Below are 8932 nucleotides of genomic sequence, written 5' to 3'. Positions count from 1 at the left end.
ATAAATAATACTTCTTTCCCTATTGATACAATTTTCTTTTCCTTGTACTGTATTTTTATTTAATATGGTACTATCTAGAGATACCCCATACATAGGCTTTGATATATTTGCATGACTTACGTTGTGAATGAAAAGCACACTAAAAGAATGGAATATCTCCCTATGAACCTATAGAATGACAACATATTTAAACGAAATTCTTTAGAGTGGCTTTTGGCATATTGTTTAGGGAGTAAAACAATGGCTGACAGACTTTGGAGAAGCCGATAATTTGACAGCTACTCAGTTTCACAGTGCTGTATATCTCAACACTTTAAAAATGAAGCTGAAAACCAAGGGGTCTCTTTAGAGCTGATGGTCTTCTGTCTGTGTTGGAAACACAAAGATGATGTGGGATAAACCTTGCGTAGGCTGTGAATATGTATTCCTCTCATTGGTTAATAATAAAGCTGAATTGGCCTATAGCCATACAGAATAAGGCTAAACATGAAAGCCAAATGGAGATACAGGGAGAAAGAAGAGTGGAATCAGAGATGTGATACAACTGCCAGAGGAACAAGATGTGCTGGAGAATAGGTAAAGTCATGAAGCCATGTGACGAAGTGTAGATTAATAGAAATGGGCTATTTGAAATTGTAAGAGCTAGTTTTTAATAAGTATGAGCTATAGGCTGAGCATTGTGTAAATAATATAAGCCTTTGTGTGATTATTTAGAACTGGGAAGTCAGGAAAAAAGAAAATCTCTGCTTCCATTTACATTTGGTACCCAATGTGAAGCCAGAATTTCCATGGACAACCTAATAAGTATTTAAAAAGCATTCTAAACACAAAACCAGAGTCAACAGCAGCTTCAGAGTTCACATCTCTCACTGTAAGCTGTGGTACAGAACTGCATCCCCTTTCTGCAGCAGACTTGTGCTACAACGTAGCACAATTCTTGGTCTTCCAAGGGCTGTGGTACAGAGAGGGGTCTTTTAGTTGCTGCATATGGACTTGAAAGCACAGCCTTCTGCTGAATGTTGGATTTCGAGTTTTAGCTCAGAGAGACAAGAAGGGTTATAGATACAGAGTAAGGACAGATTCTGACAAAAAGGCCTCTAAACAGTTCACAGCAGGTTTAAAAATGTATGGAGGCTTGGGAGAGAAAAGAAAAGGAGTTATACAATTATAGCTTAAAACTAGAGTGTTAGACTAATTCTATGAAATCCTTAAAAATAAAGTAATATAAAAATAAGCCACATAAAAATGAAAAGTATACAGAGTCTGGATTATGTACATTATTATATTACCTTTAAATTTTTTAACTGCTAAGAGACCATGGATAATGAAAACTGCTATATTAAACCAACCTAGATATTTTAAAATTATCCTGACTTCTAATTTTAAGTCAAAAAAACAAATTACGTTGGGAAAGAGTTTCTGCTTTTATTTCCACAGGTAATGAGAAACTGTGAGTTCATTCTAGGCTAAGGAAAAATCACGTTTGATTGAGGAAGACCCCTAAAAAACTTCCAATTACAAACATATTTTAAAATCCCTAAAATATCTGTAAGACACATCATGTATATTTTACCTACTCAAACAGATAACAAAAATGTCATCTGTGCATGATTTATGTACAATGCATAATCTAGACTTGTACTAGTATGTTTGGTCCAGGTGATCTAACACACAAGCTCTTCCAATTTCCAGGCTGCTGACTGAGATAATCCAGACTCACAAAATACTACAGACAAAGAATTAACACTTATCATGATTTTCAGAATGTTCCCTCAAAGATTATTGCACCCACCCATCAACAAATGGCAGTGTAGAAACCAAACCTAAATTCCCAAAATATTGTTTATATATGTTTGTTTTAATTTAAGGGGGATGGTTAAAATTTTTATTGGTCATATTCAGTGTCTTTCTAACAAAAGAAAGGGGGATATGACATAGAAATGATTATGGGAAAGGGATAGATTATTAAATCTACTTTAATACAAAAAACAATTCTTGATCTCAAAATACTTTACATTGGTATAAATTGTAGTTTTCTGATATGAGTTTAAGGTAATTTTGTTATACTGTATGTATATTTCTACTCTTGTTTGAGGTGTTCTGCTTGTATACCTCAATTAAAAAATGTAATTGATAATTAAAAAATATAAATCTACAAAAGAAAGTTAGTTATCTATAATATTCAAACTTATTGTTAGTTAGGCTTTGTAGATATGCAAAGATATATTTCAGATCAATAGGTATTCTTCAAATATTTCAAAGATCTACAAAGTATGTCATTTAAAATGTTTGTTGTTTGTTTTTTGAGAAAGGGATTCTATGTATTGCTTTTGGGTCCTGTCCTGGAACTTGCTCTGTAGACCAGGGTGGCTTTGAAATCACTGCCTCCAGAGTGCTGGTATTAAAGGTGTCTGCCACCACCACCCAGGTAAATAACTTATACTTTTCATGACAGTGAGACACATATGCTCCTGACAGCACCAATGTACTCTGAAAAAGATTTGGGGCATCAAAGAAACTCCATATTGAGTTTATTTTCTTCATGGCAAAAGCTGGACAATGGGCAAAGAAACTGCCCTTGGTAAGACAGTCCTTCAGAGTTCCCTGCTTCACAGGAAAGTCTGTCAGGTATACTAGGCCTATGTTGGATGACCAACATTGGAGAGGAACTTTGTGTTACTGTCCAGGCAGTTTGAGTCCCCTGTCATTAAATAACATTTCACCCTTCTATGGTCTTCAACAGAGTTGAAGACTAGATATTTATTGTGTTCTTCAGTTAAGATGCAAGATAAATTAAGCACAAAACTTTGAAATCACAAAGATAAGATAGACAATATTTTCTCTAATTTTGTCAAAACAAATAGACTCGATATTGTAACTGTAATTCCTACTTGATAATTGTTTCTCTGTACAATTTTACTATGTTAACATTAAACCTTCCTTTTTGATTATGAAGAAAATGGGAAATGCTGTGGGATAATCCTTCTGTATGTTGTGAATATGTTTTCTTCTCATTGGTTAATAATAAAGCTGAATTGGCCTATAGACAGTCAGAATAAGCCTAGGCAGGAAAGTCAAACGGGAAATACAGAGCAGAGTCAGAGAGAAATGTGAGCTAGCTTCCAGAGGAACAAGATGTACTAAAGAACAGGTAAAGTTATGAAGCTATGTGACAAAATTTAGTTTAATGGAAATGGGTTCATTTAAGTTGCAAGACTTAGTTAATAATAAGACTGAGCTACATGCTGAGCATTCTGTAATTAAAACAAGCTTTTGTTTGATTATTTGGAACTGGGCCGTCAGGACAAAAGAAAAGCTCTGTATCTGTTTACACAAAGAATCTGGTTTCAGTATCATATCAATGAAGGAATTCACTAGTGGCAGCAACAAAATAAAGGAAATTGTCAGGGAGAGTGAAGGCAACAGGCAAAAAGAATGTTTTAATTCTCCTATTTCTTTTTTATGCTGTTATTGTTAGTGGAAATATTTGAGTTAAACTTGTTTAAATCTGAATATTTAAACTCTGTGACTCATAATGCAAATAGACAGGCAAATTAAATATCCATTGGTTGATGAAAGAATAAATGAACAAAATAAAACAACTTCAAAACATACAATTTCATGCATGTAAAACAGTATTTACATGCATGACTCAATTGGAACAATGTTGAAAGAAGAATCAGAAAGGGCTACATGTTGTTCCTATTTCCTTGAAAGAACAATATAGCAGAGATACAGTGTATGCAAATGGATGTTGCCTGGAGTGGGGTGGGTTGTGGCTGGGTACAAATGAGAGATATCAAGTACATGTTCTTTAGTAAGGTGATGGAACTAGTAATACTCATTGTTGTGATAGGCCCGAAGTCTGGGAATATACCAAAAGCTATTGAAATCTGAAATGCAAAAGGGTGAGTTGTTTGATATTTTAATTATATCTCAAGAAGTTTTTAAACATTTAGTTAAGAATAAACTCAAGGTAGAATTTAAGAGAAGTAATGAAATTTATCAGCAAAATTTGGAACTCATGTTGACCAAAGAAAAAATACAAATTCTTACAAGCTCAAATGGAAGACAGTAAAAGAGTAAAAACTACATGGCAGCATTACTTATGAGAAGGAGTAAGCTACAGAAGAAGTAGGAAGTTATATAGAGGAAATGTTTCTGTGTGGGTGGGAATGTGGTCAGTGACATATTCACACTATATTTCTTCAAATAATTTCATTTACTTTGATTTTATTTTTTGTTTATGAATTCCATACATGCATATAATATGTGCTGATCACAAGCATCCTCTGTTCCCTCTTCCTGAACCACACTGTCTCCCACCATCATTTTACCATCCAAGCTTTTTTGTCTCATTTGTTTCAAACACTCTGATTTTATCTAGTGCTGCTTATATGTGCATGAATACAAGATCTGTTACTAGCACATAAGTGGAAGCTCAAAGAATGCCTTGAAGAAAACAGACTCCACTACTTTTAGTAGCTATCAATTGTCAATAGCTACTCTGTGAGGTTTGGTTTTTCTCCCTAGATATGCTGGAGGTTTTACCTGGAGTCAATTTTTCCCATGTGTGTATATGCATTTATTTGTGCTATATTTCCAATAAGATTTTTAAGACTTAGACAATACTCTCATTTGCTCACTGTTTCTTTGATTAAACACTCCTATCAAAGGCAACTTGGGGGTGGTGTATTTGCTTCATATTATAGGTCATATTCCTTCATTGAGAGAAGTCATTTCAGGAGCTCAAAGGGGAACTTGAAGAAATAAAAAACAAAACACATGAATAAACACTGTTTGCTGTCTCACTTACTAGTTAATGTTTAGCTAGTTTTCTTATACAATCTTAGATCACCAACCCAATGAATTGTATAACTCACTGGGGATAGACTCTCATATATTAATTAACAACCAAGAAAACCAGTCTTTAAAATGCACATAGAGCAACTCAATAAATTTAATTACTTGAGTCTAACTTTTCAGCTTTCAAGTTGACAGTTAATGCTAACTGGGGCAAGCACTTTAACACAATATTAATTGAGCTTATTGCAGTTTCCTATAGGATACAGAAAATTGCAGAATCAAGAAGAAAACCACATTTAAAGAAATCTAAACCCTAGGGCATTATGTATCCACTACAATGATCATAATTACTGAAAGGATACCCCAGGCCCTAATTTCTTGGCATTATTATCAAGAACTGTCTGAATGACAAGAATTTATACTTTAGATTTAATTTCTGTTTTCAAGGTTGTATTTTAGAGATCATTATTTAAGGACCCTTTGGAGAATGAAAAATAGTCAGGGAGGAGGAAAGATTTCTTTTGGTGGATATGCAGATTTCTCTCTGAACTCCTGACAACTTTTACATTTTATTAAAATCTTTTTAATGTCCACCATATACCTCTTTCCTATCCTGGAGGAACCTGTTTGTTATTGAATTTGGTTCTTTTCCCTGAGTCTGCTTTCTGTCCCTTAACATTGTGGCCCATTCAAGGTTGCTCTATGGACAGGCATCTAGGAAAAATGTTTAATATTATAGTACATTTCATACAGGTGATCATTATAATCACCTAGTATGCCTCAAAAACTTTCTTTTCTTTAGGCCCAGACAATCTTTCATTTTATTTTGTTGGCACAGTGGGCATTCTTTATTGTTATGAAGAGATACCTGGTAAAGGCCACCTATAAAATAACAATGTTTATTTTGATCACAGTTGTGGAGGTTCACAAGAAGGGTACTGGAATCAGATGTGCTCTCTTGAAGGCCTTATGTGGATAGTGCCACAGTTATAGTGTCATAAGCAAGAAGGATAGATCACATTTGTAGAGGGAGCTGAAGGCTTGAAGAAATTGCTACCTTCCATCTTTCTAACAATACTCTTGAGATAGATAGCCCAAGGTCCTAGGAGAATTTCCTGAATTATTCTATAGGCACAGTTCTAGTGGACCAATGACCTTTTGCTAGTATTACCATACTGAGAGAAGTGGGTTTCCATATAATGACTTGGGGTAACGGGGCAAACTTAGTCTCCAAACTATAAAATATACAGTATAAGTACACATCAGAAAGTAAGACATGAAGATAGGGTACTGTCTATAATCTGGTTGACACTTTACAAAGATGACTCTGATTGGATTGTGATGTACCCAAAAGCAGCAATTGAAGCAGAAGCAACAGAGGTTTAATACTGGATGTCAGCCAAGAGTGGAGAATTGGTGGATTTGAGAGAAGAATTATTCAATGGGGTAACTTGCTGTGTTGAGGGATTGGTGATAGCAATGGGAATATAAGTAATATGTAATTTTCAGGTTGTTTTCCATGAAATGAAATGGATGCTTTCACTTTCACACTGAAATGGATGCTTTGACACTGACTGACATAGAAAATATCAGCAGGGGAAAGCATATTTGAGGTAATAAATTTTTTTTCATTCATGTTTCCTAGAAAAATGATATTCTTGATCTGGTAGATATTTCAGTTGTACAGTTGAAGAAGTCTGGAACCTCTAGATAGTTTGAAGCCCAGGAATTAGTTTAGGATCTGTGGCCATGTAAGTTTCTGAAAAAATAGAATTAAGGTCAAATAGATTTAAGACCTGAATGGTTCAATGTATACAGTGGAGGGATGAGGCAGGGAGTTTGAGGTGCTTCAGTGTTTAGAAACCAAAACAAAGAAGATAGCAAAGGCCTGAGAATAAATAGCTAATGGAGAAGAAGGAGATCCTGCGGCAGTGGCCACTGAAGTGCATTCCAGAACCTAGAGTCACCACTTCTGATTTAGGAAAAGGATTTGTGGAAGCCCAAGGCAGGCATGCCAGTGTTGCATAAAAAAGACAGGATTCTTCCTTACACAACTCTCATTCTCTCAGCCTTCACATGAGAAGGTCTTCCCTCCCCACATTGATTCACCTCCTCCAGAATCATGCACAAAAACAAGACTTCAGAAAATATTTTGAGCATCTGCAACCCAAATAGAATGAATTCTTGAAAAGCAACAATAACGTTCATCATGGAATCAAAGCTGGGTAAGGAAAAACAAACCTTACCAACTATATCAAAAGGACAAAAGTTAAGTGCTATCATGTGTAAACATAGGAAACTCTTTAATACTATAGGTGGTAATAGAATATTGGTAGATCCATTTTGAAAAACCACAGATATCCATAAAAATTATGACCAGAACTGCCATTTCATCCCATAATCTCATCTCTAGGTACACATCTAAAGGAGTAGAAGCAGTATACTGAAGAAATATAAGTACTTTCATCTTCATTTTAGCATTATTCATACACACAGAAAGATAATCCAACAGCATAAGCACTTATTGGTAGATGAAGACTGTGTGGTGTCCATACAAAACAGAACACCACTCAGATGCAAAAATGAAAGACATCCTGTCACTTGCATTAACATAGATAAATCTGGCTTATGCCACATAAATCCAACACTGAAAACAAATATCTCTAATATATGTAGAAGCTAAAATTGTGTATTTGTAGACATAAAAATTACACGAAACCTTAAAAACAACAGAGGCTTGGTTGTGTTTTGGAATCTGTGGTAAAGATGCAAAGTAGGATTTATACAGAATGTTTTCAGTGGAACTAGTGTTCAACATGACAATTACAGTAAGCCATGACTTATTGCACAATTGAAAATTTTATCGTAAATTTTGTTGTTTGTTATATCCTTACCACAAACATGGTAGAAATGTGAAAATGCATTTGCTGTTTTACAATGCATCACATTTCAAAAGATGTCATTAAGCAAGAATATATATGTAATTTGATTTTCCAATTAAAATGCATATAAATAATATGAAATCCTGGACAAAAATCATCCTGGGATGGGTAGATGTCAAAGGTCATATGCATTATGACCAGAGCTGATGTTGGGAAGGATGAATGATGAGGGAGAAATGATTAGTTTTAAGTGAATGGAGACTTATTGAGCAGGGTGATACCAAGAATGTGAATCAGCTAAAGGTACTAGCATTATCACTTCAAAGTAATGTGAATCTTTTGAAAAAGCAAATAATAGTCATAGCTTAAAAGGACAAGATGGAGGGGGGAATGATACATTCACTATCATGTCTAAATCATGAGGGTCATGGGACACAGCTGTGTTCCAAGCAGAGGACACACATTGCTAAGATGCAGGGGAATTAGGCCTGTGGGAAATTTCTAGCAATTCATGAGTTTCAAGGATACTGTGTTAGATTCATGACATTGGTCAGAAGTGAAATGATCTGAGCACCTAAGCAGCTGAGATAAGTGTCTTCACTCTCTCATTTACTCAGTGTCTTAACATGTGTTAGTCAAAATGATATATTACAGATAATCTATCTGAATTCACAAATAAACTTTATGCAAAAGACAGCATTATGGGGACCTTTTAAGATATGTGTAAAATAGCTACCTAGAAAACGAATTGATGGAGAGCAATATCTAGCCAGTGATTTTACTTGGGCTGAAAGGGTTATGAATTTGGTCACCACAGATTAACAATTAAAATTATGCCTATGCTGAGCATGAACAGATTTTTATGGGTCCCTTTCACTGGATATACACCCTAATATTTAGTAGATATAATATTCACATTGTGTAATTGTTAATGTTTCCTTTCAGTTTGGCAGGATCTGGAATCACCTAGGAATCACCCATCTGAGCATGTATGTAAGGAAGGTTCTAGAATGTATTAATTGAGGTGAAAAGACTCATGTAAAATGTGAGAGGTACCATTTCATATGCAGGGGTTATAGACTGAGTAAAATGAAGCTAACCTGTGCCTCAGCATTCAACACTGTTTCCTAAGGACAGATATGGTGTGATGAGCCACTTCACCTTCCTGTAGCTTTACGTGCCCTGGCAAACAAACCCTTCATTTGGTTTTGGCAGGTATTCTTTCACAATGAAAAATAATTCAC

Source organism: Cricetulus griseus (genome assembly GCF_003668045.3).
Source record: "Cricetulus griseus strain 17A/GY chromosome 1 unlocalized genomic scaffold, alternate assembly CriGri-PICRH-1.0 chr1_1, whole genome shotgun sequence".
Taxonomy (NCBI): Eukaryota; Metazoa; Chordata; class Mammalia; order Rodentia; family Cricetidae; genus Cricetulus; species Cricetulus griseus.
The sequence above is the reverse complement of the archived record's forward strand: the minus strand, read 5'-3'. Positions refer to the sequence as shown.